Raw genomic sequence first — 18,735 nt, 5'->3', positions numbered from 1 at the left:
TGGTATTATTATATAGATGTAATCATAAATCTTTTTTTTTTTAAACCTATTTTTGGGTTCAAACCCCACAACACATATACCTCCTCAGACCTCGATTTTTCTAATGCCTTGAACAAACATTGATACATCACAGGTGATGAAAGTTGTGATCAAGTTTTATCAAAATTGTGTTTGTAGATTCAGAGGAAAAAGCAATATATTGGGGGAGTCATACCTGGACCCAATTTGACTCCCTGGTAGACCCCCTAAGACCTCTACTTTTTTAATGCCATGAACAAACTTGAGTTTCAACGTACCAAATATCATTTGTGCCAAGTTTGGTCACAATACCTTCAGCGGTTTCGGAGAAGAAGTTGCAAGTGTTGACGGACGGATGGACAGACTGATGACGTGCCATCGCATAAGTTACCTGGAACCATATTCCAGGTGACCTAAAAATTGGCAGCGGGGCCACTCCCCCTTCTCCCACCAACATTACCAACATCTCTATGCATGTCATGGCACGTTTTGCATGTTCCCTGTATAAGTGTAGAGTGGTAGACGCGGTGAGGCTTGTCCTGTTGTCCATTGTCTTTATTAATTGTGTTACGTTGATGAGATTACGATTGTTTTACCTGTTACGTTGTACCACGATTATCAGATCATGCAGACGAAGTACATGCGACACATTGAGAGCATTCTCAGCAATGTCATGTGGCACATGCATAATGTAGGCCAGGAAATGTTGGCAAAACAGAGGAAGTTCTGGTGTGTATATAATTATTACACAACCCATAAAACAATGTTGTAGCGGCTACCGCTGGGTTTTCACAATCGCCTTGCACCTATCAAGGACGCGGAGCGATCACCATGCCGGGCTCATCCAGGACGCCCGGGCAGGCCCGCGCTCAACTTGCCAGGCCTCGGTCGGGACGCTGGGCCACGCCCCCTCTCGCCTTTCCTGGGCAAACGCTCCGGGATAATATGTATATATACACAAAGAATTAAGTTAAGCACCCCCCCCGTTTTTTTACAACCTCGCACATTACAAGTTTGTTGTCGTCAAAACAGTGTAATATACCCATGATATTGCTATATTTTCTGGAGAAGTGATATTATGGTCACATAAAAACATAACAATCATGCCGTTTTCAATATTTTATTCTGAATAATTTAAGGTGAAATTTTTTGGGAATTTTAGGCATATTTTCACCTCAATTTAAGTATGGAGCTATAGGTCCATCACGGACAGTGTGGATGACGTTTATGTTTTCTAACGTACAGTCATTGTTCTGAGAAGACCTCTAGCGATCTTTGCGTCAATAACGTGTGTAGGACCCACGTGATCGGATCACTGACTCAACCCTACGTCTCATAGACCCTGTAAGCCGTCGTATGCGTTGCTGTGGCAGGTTGAACCCCCTCGAGCACGTTTGGGACATGTTGGGACGACAAATTGCGAAGATGGTCCCTCCAATAGCCAATCTGGATGAATTGGAACGTGCATTACATCGGGAATGGAACAACCTGCCACAGCAACGCATACGACGGCTTACAGGGTCTATGAGACGTAGGGTTGAGTCAGTGATCCGATCACGTGGGTCCTACACACGTTATTGACGCAAAGATCGCTAGAGGTCTTCTCAGAACAATGACTGTACGTTAGAAAACATAAACGTCATCCACACTGTCCGTGATGGACCTATAGCTCCATACTTAAATTGAGGTGAAAATATGCCTAAAATTCCCAAAAAATTTCACCTTAAATTATTCAGAATAAAATATTGAAAACGGCATGATTGTTATGTTTTTATGTGACCATAATATCACTTCTCCAGAAAATATAGCAATATCATGGGTATATTACACTGTTTTGACGACAACAAACTTGTAATGTGCGAGGTTGTAAAAAAACGGGGGGGGTGCTTAACTTAATTCTTTGTGTATATATTGCTGCCCGATAAACGGGCTTTTCAGAGTGCCTGAGTGTTTGGTTTGATTTAAGTAACTCGGATGAATTCCTGCTTTTTGTCGCGTCCATTCTTCCGATCGACGTGGGAGCCCCAGCTCCTTCATTGGTGACCTACCGACATGGACACGGCAGTCGCCCTTAAACTGCCTACCTTCTGGGAGGCTCACGCGGCGGTTTGGTTCGCACAGGCGGATTCCCTGTTCGCCCTGCGAGGCATCACGGCCGACGACACCCGCTTCCACCATGTGGTAGCAGCGCTCGGTTCGGCCACCGCGGCCCGCGCCCTGAGCCTCCTCCAGAGCCCGCCAGCCGCTGACAAATACGGCGCGATTAAGAAGCTTCTCCTCGACGCTTTCGCCCTCCCATCGGCGGAACGCGCACGGCGCCTGCTCGACCTGCCTGAGCTCGGCGACACGCGCCCTTCCGAGCGAATGGACTACATGCTTTCACTGCTCGGCGAGCACTCTCCGGCATTCCTGTTCTGGGAGCTGTTCCTCCGTCAGCTGCCTAACCCGGTACGCCTCGCCCTGGCAAGCATGACGATCACAGATCCCCGGGCCCTTGCCAGAGAAGCCGACAAGATCTCCACCGCAGGACAGCGCATCGCAGCGGCGACATGGGACCCACCGCCGTCCGACGCAACACCCATGGCGCCCGAGCACCCGGCACGGTCGACGACCAAACTGCCGACGCAATTGGCGGCCGCTACACCGAGCCGACCACCTCCAGCACGACGACCGGGGCCTCCACCTGACCAAGCGTGGTGTTACTATCATGCCAGGTTCGGACAGAAGGCCCGGACATGCCGACCCCCGTGCACCTTCGGCAGGCCGGGAAACGGCCGGGCCGGCGTTCATTACCAGCCATGAGCGCCGGCCACACGGGCAACTTACTGTTCATCACGGATAAAGCGTCCGGACGGCGCTTCCTGTGCGACACCGGCGCCCAACTGAGCGTCATACCCACCTCTGACCAGGACGGGCAATCCGCGGTTTGCGGCCCCTCCTTGGTTGCGGCCAACGGATCGACCATCCGCACCTTCGGCCCGCGCAACGTCACCCTCTGCTTCGGCGGCCAACGCTTTGCTTGGACGTTTGTAACCGCAAACGTGCCCATGGCTTTGCTAGGTGCCGACTTCCTCTGCGCACACGGACTGCTGGTGGACGTCCAACGGCGTCGTTTAATCAACGCCGAAACCTTCAGCTCCCTGGTATGCACATTGAGCAGCTCCGCGCCGACCGAGCTGGCATGCGCCGTCCCGGCGGCGAACGAGTTTGCTCGCCTGCTCACGGAGTTCCCGGCCCTCACGCGGCCGACGTTTTCGGCCGTCGCAGTACGGCATGGGATCGAGCACCACATACCAACCACGGGCCCGCCGGTCTACGCCAGGGCCCGCCGCCTCGACCCAGCCAAGCTCGCCGTGGCGAAGGCCGAATTCGACGCGTTGGAGCACCTCGGCATCGTGCGGCGCTCCGATAGCGCGTGGGCCTCGCCACTGCACATCGTGCCAAAGCCGGGGGGTGGATGGCGCCCGTGCGGCGACTACCGCCGTCTCAATGACGCTACCACCCCTGACAGGTACCCGATCCCGCATATCCAAGACTTCTCTGCCCGTCTGGCGGGACGGGTCATTTTTTCGAAAATTGATCTCATACGGGGATATCACCAGGTACCTGTCAGGGCGGCCGACGTCCCTAAAACGGCAGTCATCACGCCGTTCGGCTTATTCGAATTCTTGCGGATGCCGTTTGGTCTCAAGAACGCGGCTCAGGCGTTCCAGCGATTGATGGACGGCGTGCTGCGTGACCTGCCGTTCCTTTTCGTTTACCTGGACGACATCCTCGTCGCCAGCACGTCCCGGGCCGAGCACCTCCTCCACCTCCGAACATTGTTCGGGTGCCTCAGCGAGCACGGCCTCATCATCAACCCGGCCAAATGCCACTTCGGCACGACGGCCGTTGATTTTTTGGGCCACCACATCACCAAGAACGGGGCCGTGCCGCTGCCAACCAAGGTCGAGGCCATCACCACGTTCCCGCGTCCCCGCACCATAAAGGCCCTGCAGGAATTCCTGGGAATGGTGAATTTTTATCACCGCTTCGTGCCCCGCGCTGCTCAACTCATGCGGCCCCTCTACGAAGCCCTCCGGGGCAAGCCGGCCAAGCACGACATCGCCTGGTCCGCAGCAATGGATGCGGCCTTCCAAAGCTCAAAGCGGGCCCTCGCCGACGCAACACTGCTCGCTCACCCAGTGCTCAACGCTCCCATCGCCCTCACCACGGACGCCTCCGACTACGCGGTGGGCGCCGTACATGAGCAATGGGTGAACGGGGTTTGGCAGCCACTCGCTTTTTTCAGCCGGCAGCTCCGGCCGAACGACCTCAAATACAGCACGTTTGACCGGGAGCTCCTCGGTCTACACCTGGCCGTCTGCCATTTCCGCCACCTCCTGGAGGGCCGACCTTTCACGGCGTTCGTCGACCACAAGCCGTTGGTTTACGCTACGCCATGGCCAAGGTCACGGAGCCGTGGTCGGCCCGCCAACAGCGCCACCTCTCCGCCGTGTCGGAGTTTACCACGGACATCCGGCACGTCGCCGGCAAAAACAACGCCGTGGCCGACTGTCTTTCCCGGGCCAGCGTGAACGCGGTCCACCTGGGCGTGGACTTTGCGCTTATGGCGGCAGACCAAACCACCGACACCACGGTGCAAGCCCTCCGGGCGGCGGACACGGGCCTCCACCTGGCCGACATCCCCTTCGCGGACACTGTCCTGCTCTGCGACGTCTCCCAAGGCCAGCCTCGCCCCATCGTGCCCGTCACCTGGCAACGCCGCATCTTCGCCTCCCTCCACGGCCTTTCCCACCCGGGCCGGAAAGCTTCCCAGAAGCTGGTGTCAGCGCGATTCGTCTGGCACGGCCTTCGTCGGGACGTCCGCGATTGGACCAGCACCTGCACGGCCTGCCAACGGGCCAAGGTCCACCGACACACCCAGGCCCCGCTGGCACCTTTCACCGTGCCTGAACGACGTTTCGACCACGTCAACGTGGATCTGGTGGGCCCCCTCCCCCCGTCACGGGGGTTCACACACCTGCTCACCATGGTGGACAGGACCACCAGGTGGCCGGAGGCCATTCCCCTCATCTCCACCACCACCGCCGACGTGGCGCAGGCTTTCATCGCCACCTGGGTCGCCCGCTTCGGCGCACCGGCGGACATCTCGTCAGACCGCGGACCACAGTTCACCTCCGAGCTGTGGGGCGCGGTCGCCCACAACCTGGGGGTCAAGCTCCACCGTACTACGGCCTACCACCCCCAAGCAAACGGGTTGTGCGAGCGATTCCACCGCTCCATGAAGGCCGCGCTCATGGCCGGCCTTCAAGACGGCGGTTGGGCCGACCGGCTGCCGTGGGTCCTTTTGGGCCTCCGCACGGCCCCCAAGGAGGACCTCCAGGCATCCACCGCCAAGCTTGTCTATGGCCAGGCGCTACGCGTCCCGGGCGAATTCGTGCCCGACGCTACCAGTCCCTGGTCCGCAGCTCACCAGCGCTCGGACCTCCAGGAGGCCGCCCGACGGTTTGCCCCCGTGCCAACATCCCACCACGGTGACCCCCAGTCCTACGTCCCCCCAGCACTTCGCACAGCGGAGTATGTTTTTGTGCATCACGACGCACATCGGGGGCCACTCCGGCCGCCGTACGACGGGCCCTTCCGGGTGCTGCGACGGGACGACAAGTCGTTCGTCATCGACATCGGCGGCAGGTCGGACCGGATTGCGGTGGACCGCCTCAAGCCGGCGCACGTGGACGTCGACCACCCACCACGGGTGGCCCTTCCGCCGCGGCGAGGCCGCCCCCCGTCCACGGTGCCCCCCACTCGACCGCCCACCACCACACCGGACCCCCTCCCACGACCCGCCAGGGGTCGCTTCGGCCGGGTCATCAGGACCCCCCTCAAATTGACCCTGCCGGTGCAAGTCGATTCTGGGGGGATGTGTGTAGCGGCTACCGCTGGGTTTTCACAATCGCCTTGCACCTATCAAGGACGCGGAGCGATCACCATGCCGGGCTCGTCCAGGATGCCCGGGCAGGCTCGCCCTCAGCTTGCCAGGCCGCAGCCAGGACGCTGGGCCACGCCCCCTCTCGCCTTTCCTGGGCAAACGCTCCGGGATAATATGTATATATATTGCTGCCCGATAAACGGGCTTTTCAGAGTGCCTGAGTGTTTGGTTTGATTAAAGCAACTCGGATGAATTCCAGCTTTTTGTCGCGTCCATTCTTCCGATCGACGTGGGAGCCCCAGCTCCTTCGATGTCATCAATCAAATGTCCTCACACCGGATTTGGGTCATTGTCTTCTTCTTCTTCCGCATTTGCCTCATCTCTCCTGCGGCCACCGTTTTAGTGAAATGCACCCCTCAGCCACACCATAAGCTGTTTTACCGCATCATTCTTGGCAGCACTCTCCCAAAGTTGGTTATTGACGATTTATTTTGGATACAGAATCGAGGCTCGTGTAAGAGCTAACACATTGAACATGAAACATGCACAGACACATAAAACATACAATGAAGGGGAGCGGGAGACAAGAGGGGGAGGGAGAGGGAAGCACACAAGCACAACAACAGTGGAGAACAAGGACGTCGGTAGATCTGTGGAAGGGGGAGGGCTGGGGAGGAGGGAGTGGTACACGGTATAAAGAAAATTAACACTCCGAGGAATTTCAGGAAAGAAGTTGGGGATTTAAAGAGGCGGATTTGGGGTGTTTTAATGGGGGTAGAAAAGATCAAGGTTTTGGATGGCGGAAGATAAGAGATGGTGGTGAACAGCTGTTTTAAAGACCTGGAGGGAGGAGTGGCATTAATGAGAGTGCGGGAGTTTGTTCCAGAGGCGGGAAAAATGAGGAATGAAGGAGTGAAGGTGAGCAGAGAGTCTTGATTTCGCAGTTTCACCAGAAGAGGGTTGCTGGCAGATCTTGTGCGACCTGTAGGAATATTTGGGGGACAGAACACAGACAGAGCTGGGGGAGCAAGGCCGGAGAGGAGTCGGGAAAATACAGAAAGACCACCAACCTGCCTGTGGTGAGAGAGAGAAAGGCCCTCAGAATCAGCTTCTTATCGCGGGAGATTCCAATGATTCTGAAAACTTTGGTTTCAACCGCGTGAAGCCGAGCTAGATGTCAGGCAGGAGCACCAGCCCAGAGGGGAGAGCAGTATTCCATTGAGCTGCAGATAAAAGCCTTGGATGTGGTGAGGAGCTCAGAAGCACCCAGAAAGGACTTTGCACGACGGATGATGGCCTATTATATGTTACACACCAATCCGACATTCTTCCTTCACCTCTGTCCCACGTTTTAATCATTCTGCATATGTAATAAATAGATGGCTGGTAATGGTAGTTCACAATAACAGAGCCTTGTGTGTGCACATTCTTCTGTCCTTTACACTACATTTCGTAAAGAGGAGGTGAGTTATCACCGCGGAACCCTGAACACATTACAAATACCTGCCCAAACAGACTCACCAACCCACATCTGGCAGGTATGGCGAGCATACCTGTGTCCCCAAAGTGAGTTGAGGGAGCCCTTCGACATCCTTCAAATGGAAACAGGTTGATGATGATGAGCATCTCCATGGTGATTTGCATCTGATGCTCTTGCATTTATCTCTGTATATGTGTAGGCAGCCATTGTGACCTTTTTAAATGAAGCACCGTGAAGTACTTTGTGCACAAAGTGTAATTTGATGACCTTCCAATTAATCATCAACAAAAGGTTCAGATTACATTTGCATGAAGCACTTTTATGCATCGATGGAGGTTTCAGAAACCATTGTGGAACAGGGTTGTCAACACCATGCCTGAAGGTGCCCGATTGGGCTACTTTGGACTTGTCGGCCGCACCTCGTCAAACATTGGGCTACTTTGGACTTGTCTGCCTCACCTCGTCAAATATTGGGCTCCTTTGGACTTGTCTGCCGCACCTCGTCAAACATTGGGCTCCTTTGGACTTGTCTGCCGCACCTCGTCAAACATTGGGCTACTTTGGACTTGTCTGCCGCACCTCGTCAAACATTAGGCTCCTTTGGACTTGTCTGCCGCACCTCGTCAAACATTGGGCTCCTTTGGACTTGTCTGCCGCACCTCGTCAAACATTGGGCTACTTTGGACTTGTCTGCCTCACCTCGTCAAACATTGGGCTACTTTGGACTTGTCTGCTGCACCTCGTCAAACATTGGGCTACTTTGGACTTGTCTGCCGCACCTCGTCAAACATTGGGCTACTTTGGACTTGTCTGCCGCACCTCGTCAAACATTTGGATCCTTTGGAATTGTCTGCCGCACCTGGTCAAACATTAGGCTACTTTGGACTTGTCTGCCGCACCTCGTCAAACATTGGGCTACTTTGGACTTGTCTGTCACACCTCGTCAAACATTGGGCTACTTTGGACTTGTCTGCCGCACCTCGTCAAACATTGGGCTCCTTTGGACTTGTCTTCTGCACCTTGTCAAACATTGGGCTACTTTGGACTTGTCTGCTGCACCTTGTCAAACATTGGGCTCCTTTGGACTTGTCTGTCGCACCTCGTCCAACATTGGGCTACTTTGGACTTGTCTGCCGCACCTCGTCAAACATTGGGCGACTTCGGACTTGTATGCCGCACCTCGTCAAACATTAGGCTACTTTGGACTTGTCTGCCTCACCTGGTCAATCATTGGGCTACTTTGGACTTGTCTGCCGTGTAGTAAGTTCAGGAATCTCCTTTAATCAAGTGGTTTATTAAAGACGATACCAAGCTCTCACAGAGCACAAGGCCATCACGACGAGCCGCCATTAACCACTGAAGCCCCGTCCCCAGACGTCACCACGCAGTACGTAGTACCAATCACAACATCTCCCTTTCATTGAAATTATTATGTTTGTATGCAACAAAACACTAGTAAACAAAATCAAAATAATAAACACAATCAGATGCAACTTGAACCACACAAATATGGGATATGGGGTTACTGTTATAACTCTTAACCAAAATGTAATTACTGCTCAGTATGATTAGCTAAAACAGAGAAAACACAGAATCATTCCAATCAATGCATTGTCTCTGCACCAATATTACAAGGGCTTATTTCTGGTGGTCGTTATTCACTATCACAATATCTCAATGGTTTTCGAATCACACGGCCTGATCTGGTCGAGTACGGAGAGTTGTCCGGCCTTGTTGTCTCAGCACTCTCGTCATCCTTGGAGCTGGAGCAGCCGTTAGTTTCCATTGCTGAAGCGTCGTTGTTGAAATGTACGTGTCGAGCAGTTGGTAGACTTTGATGTGTTGGTTGGGTCGGTTCGTCCTTCCACTTGGCGCCACAATCGGGTTGTTGAAGTTCACGCAAGTGTGCCCTGGTTCTTCGAAGATGCGTCCCGTTAGGCGTCTGTACTATATACGAGCGGGGTTCATTACAGCGAACCACAACTTTCCCGGGTTACCATTGGTGCGTGTCCTTGTTCAGAATCCGAACGCGATGTCCAATAGCCAATTCAGATAATTGCGGGTCAGCCGTTCTGTTGTATTGCTTCGCCATCCGGTCTCCATGTTCCTTCAATCGTTCCTGAATTTCCTGATGCCTTTGTTGTGCAGGAACCAACAGACGACTTTGTAGGTTGGTGCGTATGGGCCAGTTGAACAGCATTTCGCTTGGACTTGGGAGGTGGGAATCTACAGGTGTGCACCTCAGGTGTTGTCGTGGCAATATCTATGTCACTCCCTGATCTAATACACTTTTTGATCATGATCTTCACTGTTTGAACTTGTCTCTCAAACAATCCATTACTGCGTGGATACCTCGGCGATGTTGTCGTGTGTTTTACATTCCATTTAGTACACATATCACGGTACGGCTTACCCACATATTGAGGTCCGTTGTCCGATATGACCTCCAGAGGTGGGCCAAACATACTGAAACATTCAGATGTGACCTTGGCTACTGCACTGCTCGTCGTGTATTCCATTCTCTTCACAACTGGGTACTTGGTGTAATAATCCGTTACCAATAGGTAGGTCTGCCCGTGTAGCTCACACATATCACTGGCTACCTTTGTCCATGGTACCGCTGGTATCTCATGAGCTATCATAGCCTCACACCTTTGTTCTGGTTGGTTTTCTTGACATGCCTTACATGTTCTGACAGCTCTCTCAATGTCCAGATATATACTTGGCCAGTAAACACATTCGCGTGCTAGACGTTTTGTCTTTTCGATCCCCATGTGCGCCTCATGGAGCTGGTCGAGGATATCCTTCCGTAGCTGCTCTGGAATTAGTACCTGTCGACCTTTGAAGAGAACACCGTCACAAATACCAATTTCATCACGGTATGGCCAGTACGGACGTAGGTCCACAGGCAGCTCTGTAATCCTAGCAGGCCACCCTCGATGAACAACCTGCTGCAATGCTCGAAAGGTTCTATCAGCCTTTCCACACTCTCCGAGTTGGTCCTGTTTCCTTGAGCTGAAATCAATGAGGTCAAAGCGATGATGATCATCCACATCATCAAGCTCAATACCTTCTACACGTGTGTCCAACTGCAGTTCCTGATTGTTCTCTGGGTTCGGTAGCCTCGACAGCGTGTCTGATAGCAGCATCTCACGGCCGGCCTTATACTCCAGATCAAAATCGTAGCCTTGGATTTTCACAAGAAGGTGCTGAAGCCGTGGAGGGGAGCTTGAAGCGGTTTGCTGATGATCATGACCAATGGTTTGTGGTCTGTGTATACCTTGAAGCGTTTCCCAAACACATAAGTATGGAACTTCTGTATGCCAGCAACAAGGGCCAGGGTTTCTCGTTCAATGTTTGAATATGCAGACTGAGTGGGTGTCAGAGTACATGATGCAAACGCAACAGGCTTGTCATCCTGCAAAAGGCATGCACCCAGTCCCTTCTGTGACGCATCTACTTCCAAAACTGTCTCCTTGTCATGATGATTGTATGTTAGACAGGCATCTGCATCAACACTCTGTTTCAGTTGCTCAAATGCAAACTGATGGTCTTCCTGCCACATGAATGGCACTCCATTCTTCAGTAAATCTCGGAGGGGTGCCACTTTATCTGCAAAGTGGGGAATATGTGGTGACAGATAGTTCATCAGTCCAATGAATCGGCTCAAGTCTTCCTTATCCTGCGGTGACGGCATCTTCCGGATGTCGCAGATCTTCCCAGGATCAGGTGAGATTCCTTGTTTTCTGTAGATCGAGCCAAAGAAGTTGATACGGTCGGTCTTGATGATACATTTCAAAGAGTTGAAAACCAGACCCTCTCTTCGTGCTACTTTCATCAGGTTCAGAAGATTAGGATCATACTCCTCTTCAGTTCGTCCTGATACTGCCACATCATCGGAGATACCAATACAGCCTGGTGCTTGCTCGAGTATGTGGTCCATGGCTTGCTGGAACAGATCCTGGCTGACACATAACCCAAAAGGCAATCTCTTGAAGCACCAGCGCCCAAAAGGCGTGCGGAATGTGGTCAAATCCTGGCTTTCCTCATCCACATGCACAGCCCAATAACCAGCCCGAGCATCTAATTTTGAGAATATTGTGGCGTCAGCAAATTCTGGGTTCAGCTCGTCTAATGTCGGTATTTTATGTGGACACCTCTTCAGCCAAGAGTTCAGGCGTTTCGGATCGAGACATACTCTTAAGCTCCCATCTTTCTTTACACTATTACAGATGGAAGAGCACCAATCCGTATGATAGTCCACTTTCCTGATGATACCCTGTTTTTCCATTTTCATTCGTTCCTCCTTCAACTTCCCTTTGATGTGAACACTACACTTCCTTGGTGCGTCAATTGATGCCTTTGCATCAGGCTTTAGATGAAGCCTCACTTTTCCTTTAAAATTCCCAATGCAGTCAAACCTGTCTGGGAACAGCCTTTTCAAATCATCCACGGAATTCACCTTGTAGGCCTGTTCCTCATGGCGCATTGGTTTCGGAATCCTTGATGCTGGAGGTGCAGCCTTCAGCAATGTCCTCCGTTGCCAAGCAATGCTGTTTATGGTGAAGATGTTGAGCCGTTCACACGCTGATAGTCCAAGTACTGCAGGTCCAGGTACTTCAACCACATAGAACCTGTACTTGAACCAATCTGAGTCTTTATATCGACACAACAGCTTGAGGATTCCATGACACTTGATCTCACTGCCATTGTAAGCAGTGAGCTTGGTCCCACCAAGCGGAGTCAGTTTTGACATCCATTTGTTTCCATACATGTCCTTCACAATACGCGTTGGCAATGTATTCCCTGACGCACCTGTATCCACTTTCAACTGCAGTTTGTATACACCTTTCATGTCAGGGCATACAATGTTCAACAATGTGTACGCTTCATCCCTCGTCTCCTTCATACACAGTACGGATACCCTGATCACGTGAAACGGCTTGGTGTGTTCATATGCGTCAGTGTCACTTTCGTAACTGTCTTCATCGCCTTCAGTACAATACCCCGACACTTCATTCACCGAGGTCCCATTATTGTTATTTCCCCGAAGCATACCTCTCAACTTACTTCTGATGACTCGACGGCCTTTTCCACCCATTGCAGGACGGCGGCTCCACTCGTATCCATCAGCATATCTCGTGCTACGTTTGGGATTTTCACAACAACGGGCCCAGTGTCCCAGTTCACCACAATACTTACAATAATCATTGTATGCTGGGCAGTTCCGTGGTGGATGTGATAGTCCACACTTTTTGCACTTTTGTCGATGTGTCATGGCATTCACAGACGATGAAGGCTCTTCCATCTTCTGGATGGCCTGCTTTCCGATTACCATTGCTTCGTACTTGCGTCCCTCACTTAAAACCAGGTCCATGTCGTACCCGACCTCCTGGTCGAGCAGATGCTTTTGAAAATCATCATGTGGGGTGCTCGCAACAATCAACTCGATAATCCGTTCCGAGAGTTCTGCTTTGGAGAAATTGCACAACCTTCCCTTCTGTCGGCATCGGTTGATGAAATCATCAATGGACTCTCCTTCTTGCTGCCGAAATCTCATCATTTCCAGCCGGTGAATCCGAAAGTTTACATGAATGTCCAACTGATCCTCGAATAATTTATATAATTTATATAATTTATCCGGATCCTTTTTATCAGCCTCACTCAGAGTCGATGCATTGATCCGCCTCAGTCCTTCGTCTCCCACAGCAATCTGAATCTTGATGGCCTGCCTGGCTTTAGTATCGATGCCCTCGTCCGACAGCACCAAGTTCATTCGTTGCTTGAATAACTTGAAGGTCTCCGCCAGGTCCGAGCTGGACCAGTCCATTGTCGGGAACTTCGCCATGTTGTAAAAAACACGGAACGTGCCGCCGTGGTAATCCGCAAAGAAAACAAGACCAAACGTCAAACTGTTTGTTGATCTTCACGATCCCGCGCTGCCACCATGTAGTAAGTTCAGGAATCAAAATTAATCAAGTGGTTTATTAAAGACGATACCAAGCTCTCACAGAGCACACGGCCATCATGACGAGCCGCCATTAACCACTGAAGCCCCGCCCCCAGACGTCACCACGCAGTACGTAGTACCAATCACAACATGCCGCACCTTGTCAAACATTGGGCTACTTTGGACTTGTCTGCCGCTGTGCCGCACCTCCTCAAACATTGGGCTCCTTTGGACTTGTCTACCGCACCTCGTCAAACATTGCCCTCCTTTGGACTTGTCTACCGCACCTCGTCAAACATTGGGCGACTTTGGACTTGTCTGCCGCACCTCGTCAAACATTGGGCGACTTTGGACTTGTCTGCCACACCTCGTCAAACATTTGGATCCTTTGGACTTGTCTGCCGCACCTCGTCAAGCATTGCCCTCCTTTGGACTTGTCTACCGCACCTCGTCAAACATTGGGCTACTTTGGACTTGTCTACCGCACCTCGTCAAACATTGGGCTACTTTGGACTTGTCTGCCGCACCTCCTCAAACATTGGGCTCCTTTGGACTTGTCTACCGCACCTCGTCAAACATTGCCCTCCTTTGGACTTGTCTACCGCACCTCGTCAAACATTGGGCGACTTTGGACTTGTCTGCCGCACCTCGTCAAACATTGGGCGACTTTGGACTTGTCTGCCACACCTCGTCAAACATTTGGATCCTTTGGACTTGTCTGCCGCACCTCGTCAAGCATTGCCCTCCTTTGGACTTGTCTACCGCACCTCGTCAAACATTGCCCTCCTTTGGACTTGTCTGCCGCACCTCGTCAAACATTGGGCTACTTTGGACTTGTCTGCCGCACCTCGTCAAACATTGGGCTCCTTTGGACTTGTCTACCGCACCTCGTCAAACATTTGGCGACTTTGGACTTGTCTGCCGTACCTCGTCAAACATTTGGCGACTTTGGACTTGTCTGCCGCACCTCGTCAAACATTGGGCGACTTTGGACTTGTCTGCCGCACCTCGTCAAACATTGGGCTCCTTTGGACTTGTCTACCGCACCTCGTCAAACATTGGGCTACTTTGGACTTGTCTGCCGCACCTCGTCAAACATTGGGCTACTTTGGACTTGTCTGCCACACCTCGTCAAACATTGGGCTACTTTGGACTTGTCTGCCGCACCTCGTCAAACATTGGGCTAGTTTGGACTTGTCTGCCGCACCTCGTCAAACATTGGGCTCCTTTGGACTTGTCTGCTGCACCTCGTCAAACATTGGGCTACTTTGGACTTGTCTGCCGCACCTCGTCAAACATGGGCTAGTTTGGACTTGTCTGCCGCACCTCGTCAAACATTGGGCTAGTTTGGACTTGTCTGCCGCACCTCGTCAAACATTGGGTTTCCTTTGGACTTGTCTGCCGCACCTCGTCAAACATTGGGCTCCTTTGGACTTGTCTGCCGCACCTCGTCAAACATTGGGCTACTTTGGACTTGTCTGCCGCACCTCGTCAAACATTTGGCGACTTTGCTCTCGATCTCCTCTTTTTAAATTTCAAGATGCTTTGCAGTGCACTCACTCATACACTCGTCACTCGGTGAAAAGAACCGGTTTTGTAAAATAATTTGTAAAAGTATTTGTAAAATATTTATTTTATTTGTAATAATTTATTTGTAATAATTTGTAATATTTGTAAATTGTAATATTTGTAACATGTATTTGTAATAAAAGAATTTGTAAAACCCCAAAATATGTGTTTTTAAAATGAAAAGCGCCCCCCGGCGATTCTGAAGTTATAAACATTGGGTGCCTTTTGGTCCATTTGCCGCGCCTTGGCTAAATTTTCGAAGGCAACCCTGTTGGGGAATAAAAACATTTAACAGCAAGCGTAAACTTTGTCTCCTTCTTCAATGTACCCTCATACCGAACTCGGACATGACACTGATCTTCAAGCCTTGCTATGTCGATGTGCAGTTGCAATATTGTTGAAATGGAGATCAAATAGCTGTGGTTGAAATATGTTGAAAAAGTCAAAACTTTACATGGGGTGTACTTACTTTTTCACGTGACTGTGTATATATATATATATATATATATATATATATATATATATATATATATATATATATATATATATATATATATATATATATATATATATATATATATATATATATATATGTGTATGTATGTATGTATGTATGTATGTATGTATGTATGTATGTATGTATGTATGTATGTATGTATATATATATATATATATTGTTGCGGATATGGGATTTGGCCTCCATATCCGCTTGTAAATATTCCCCTATTTCCCCAATACTCCCCAACTATCCCCAATCCCCCATTCCCTAGTCCCATTGTCTGTAAACAACACTCTGTAGAACCGACCTTCCCCTTCTTCCCCCATTAAATGTCGTGCCCAGGTCCACCGCATCTCACGTAGACAACTTTCGGACGTGGTTACAGACGTGGCTTGGATGTTATTCACCGAGCGGTTTTGGGATGACCACGTCTGCACAAGATTATACTCGATATTATACCCGAACGTTGACTAGTCGCGCGATGCTAGGTCAATGACGGAACAGACACATGGCTGGGATTAAAATGACGACACCAGGGATACGGTTCTCAAGACCTCCGGAGGAGATTATATTCGTTACGGAAGGTCAGATTACAGGGACGAGAGGTACAACATAGAAAGACAAGCACTTAGACACAATCTTATATTATTCCCAACAGACGACAGATAAACGGGACAAAGCTGACTCACACGGGGATTGATGGCTAGGAAAGGCAGGATCGATGGCTCAAGGTGCACTCTTGGCTCAAGGACAGGGTACTGTACGGTCCAGTAGATGCAGGAGGTTTCACAGCGCTCGAGGTGGCGTCTTGTCGTCTCAAGCTGGGGGCGCATCTCACGTCACATCCGGCGCGGGGCCGCGTATATCCGGCGGGGAGTGACACGCCCTCGGCTCGTTAGCTCCGCCTCGTGGAATCGGCATGTTGCTTCTCATTGGGTGCGTGCGGGGGGGTTACCGGCTCCGCCCTTGACGAGGAGCTGACAAGGAGCCCCTTTGTGGTAACCCCGTGGAGCGCATGGTCTGGAGCGCGTTGTCTGGAGCGCATTGTCGATGGCGGCTAACCGAGCCGGTGGGAGGACGCACACTCCCCCCCCGCGCAGCGCCGTGCCCCTCTGTTGTTGTAGACGGGGAAGAAGATGGGAGGAGGTATGGGAAAGGTCCTAAACTCACTACTGGTGCCATATAATCACATTCTGGTGCAACGAAGAGTCATAATTAATGGAAACGAGGCCTTAACTGACATAGACTAAGAATAACTAGCAAGATGTCCGAAAGTTGTCTACGTGTGGTGCGGTGGACCTGGGCACGACATTTAATGGGGGAATAAGGGGAAGGTCGGCTCTACTGATTGTTCTTTACAGACAATGGGACTAGGGAATGGGGGATTGGGGATAGTTGGGGAGTATTGGAGAAATAGGGGAATATTTACAAGCGGATATGGAGGCCAAATTCCATATTCGCAACATTGCACCCTTCTCTACCCTCGGGGCGTCCCGACCCGATAAATTTTTACCTACTTTAGTGTGGCACGCAATGTAGTTCCCTCTACTATTAACTCTACCCTGAGTGCGACAGTTTTACAGATATTCACAAATGAGTAAATATGTCCCCCTGCGACGTTGCACCCTTCTCCTCACAGAAACACACCCACAGGATAACCGAATCCGGAAAGAATTCGCAAACTAAACATACAGCCGGTAGGGAGCATTATTTACAAGACTACGCTGCTATTTACACTACGATCCAGGACCTGTTTTTGGAGGAACACATGCAGATGTTATGCATAGAGAGAGCGCGCTTGCCAACATCGATACACCAACCCACGAGTGCTCTGTGGCCGACGGCCTTTAATAACGTGCAGAGCACCCTTCCCGAGCATCAAAAGCACCACCCCACCACCAATCGGTGCAGTCACCATTGTTCATTGGAATAAAAATAAATTCGACAACCCCTAACCCTGCAGGTGTCTCTTGCTCTTCTTGTGGTGCACTTGGTGTTAACTAAAAGTGGTTCACCTGTATGGCATAGGTGCCACGTTGACCCATAGGTCCATCCCCGGGTGGTGCTTGGCCGCAAACGAACTGCGGTCCATTGTGGGTGGCCACAAACATTGCGGTCCATATGGTGTATCGATCCCGGCAGCAAACAGCGAAAGTGCAGGCCCACAACTGCGCAGCCAGCACCTCTCTCTCTCCTCTCTCTCTACCCCAAAGCCAGATCCTCGGAGGTGGGAGACAAAAGAAGCAGACAAGTGAGTAAGGTGGTAAGGGCGCAAAAGTGCACGCAATATAAGGTAATGCACACTGGGGGCACATGGGAACCAGGTGAGACAGGTACGTTCCTATCGTACGCCCCCCCCACCAGGTAACCTACATGGCCCCTCCCTTACCCCTTACTGTATCCACACAACACAACACTACCCATAAACATCTACTTTACAAATCAACAAACATCCCTACTGTCTTCCCCGTTCCTCCCATAAACCAAATTCGTCTTCTCTCCCTCCTAACCAATCAAATTTGCCATTTTCAACTCTCATCAAAATTTGCCATCTCCAACTCAACATCATAATTTGCCATCTCCAACTCATCATCAGTCCCTCCTAAGGAGGGAGAGATGGAATCACCCCAATGTCTCATCCACGTCGTGATGCGTCTCACCAATCCACACAGCAATTCTCATTTCCTGCAACAAAACAAAGAAAACACAGGTGTGGAGTCATCATCATCACCACAGGTAAGTGGCTGCGTATGGTGCGACAGGTTCATTAATCCTAACTATTTCCTAAATGACTTTAACAACTTTACACTACCCGGGGTCTTTCTCCGGCCAAACCATTGGCCCTCTTACACTATGGGTTCTAAAAACCAATTCCCATTGGCCAAACTGTGGTGCTCTTCAATTTGGGGTCTCACTCCCCCGATTCATCTCCCGGTGCCCTCGCACAATTTCTGGGCTGCGGCGTGTACCTCTCCCAGTGGGTCTACCCACCTGCACACCTCCACCACTGCAGTTGCCTCCGAGCTTACCTGCTCCTTACCCTAACCTAACTACCTGGGGAAGGCCCTCTGGCACTCTCCCCACTCGGTGCCCTCTCTGGCACTGGGCTACCCGGGTCCGTCCTCCGGATCCTCGGGCCCCATCCACAACTCTACCGGCTCCCAGAGCCCACCTGCGGCCTCACCTGGCCGACATCCTCACAGTGGTGGAGTGCCCAACCAACTACACGCACTAACAGGCTACACGCCCAGCCATTTCCACAACACTAATGCACCCATTCACAACAC

This window comes from Myxine glutinosa, chromosome 3, assembly GCF_964187855.1.
Source record: "Myxine glutinosa chromosome 3, kmMyxGlut1.1, whole genome shotgun sequence".
Lineage (NCBI taxonomy): Eukaryota > Metazoa > Chordata > Myxini > Myxiniformes > Myxinidae > Myxine > Myxine glutinosa.
This window is presented reverse-complemented; position numbering follows the sequence as displayed.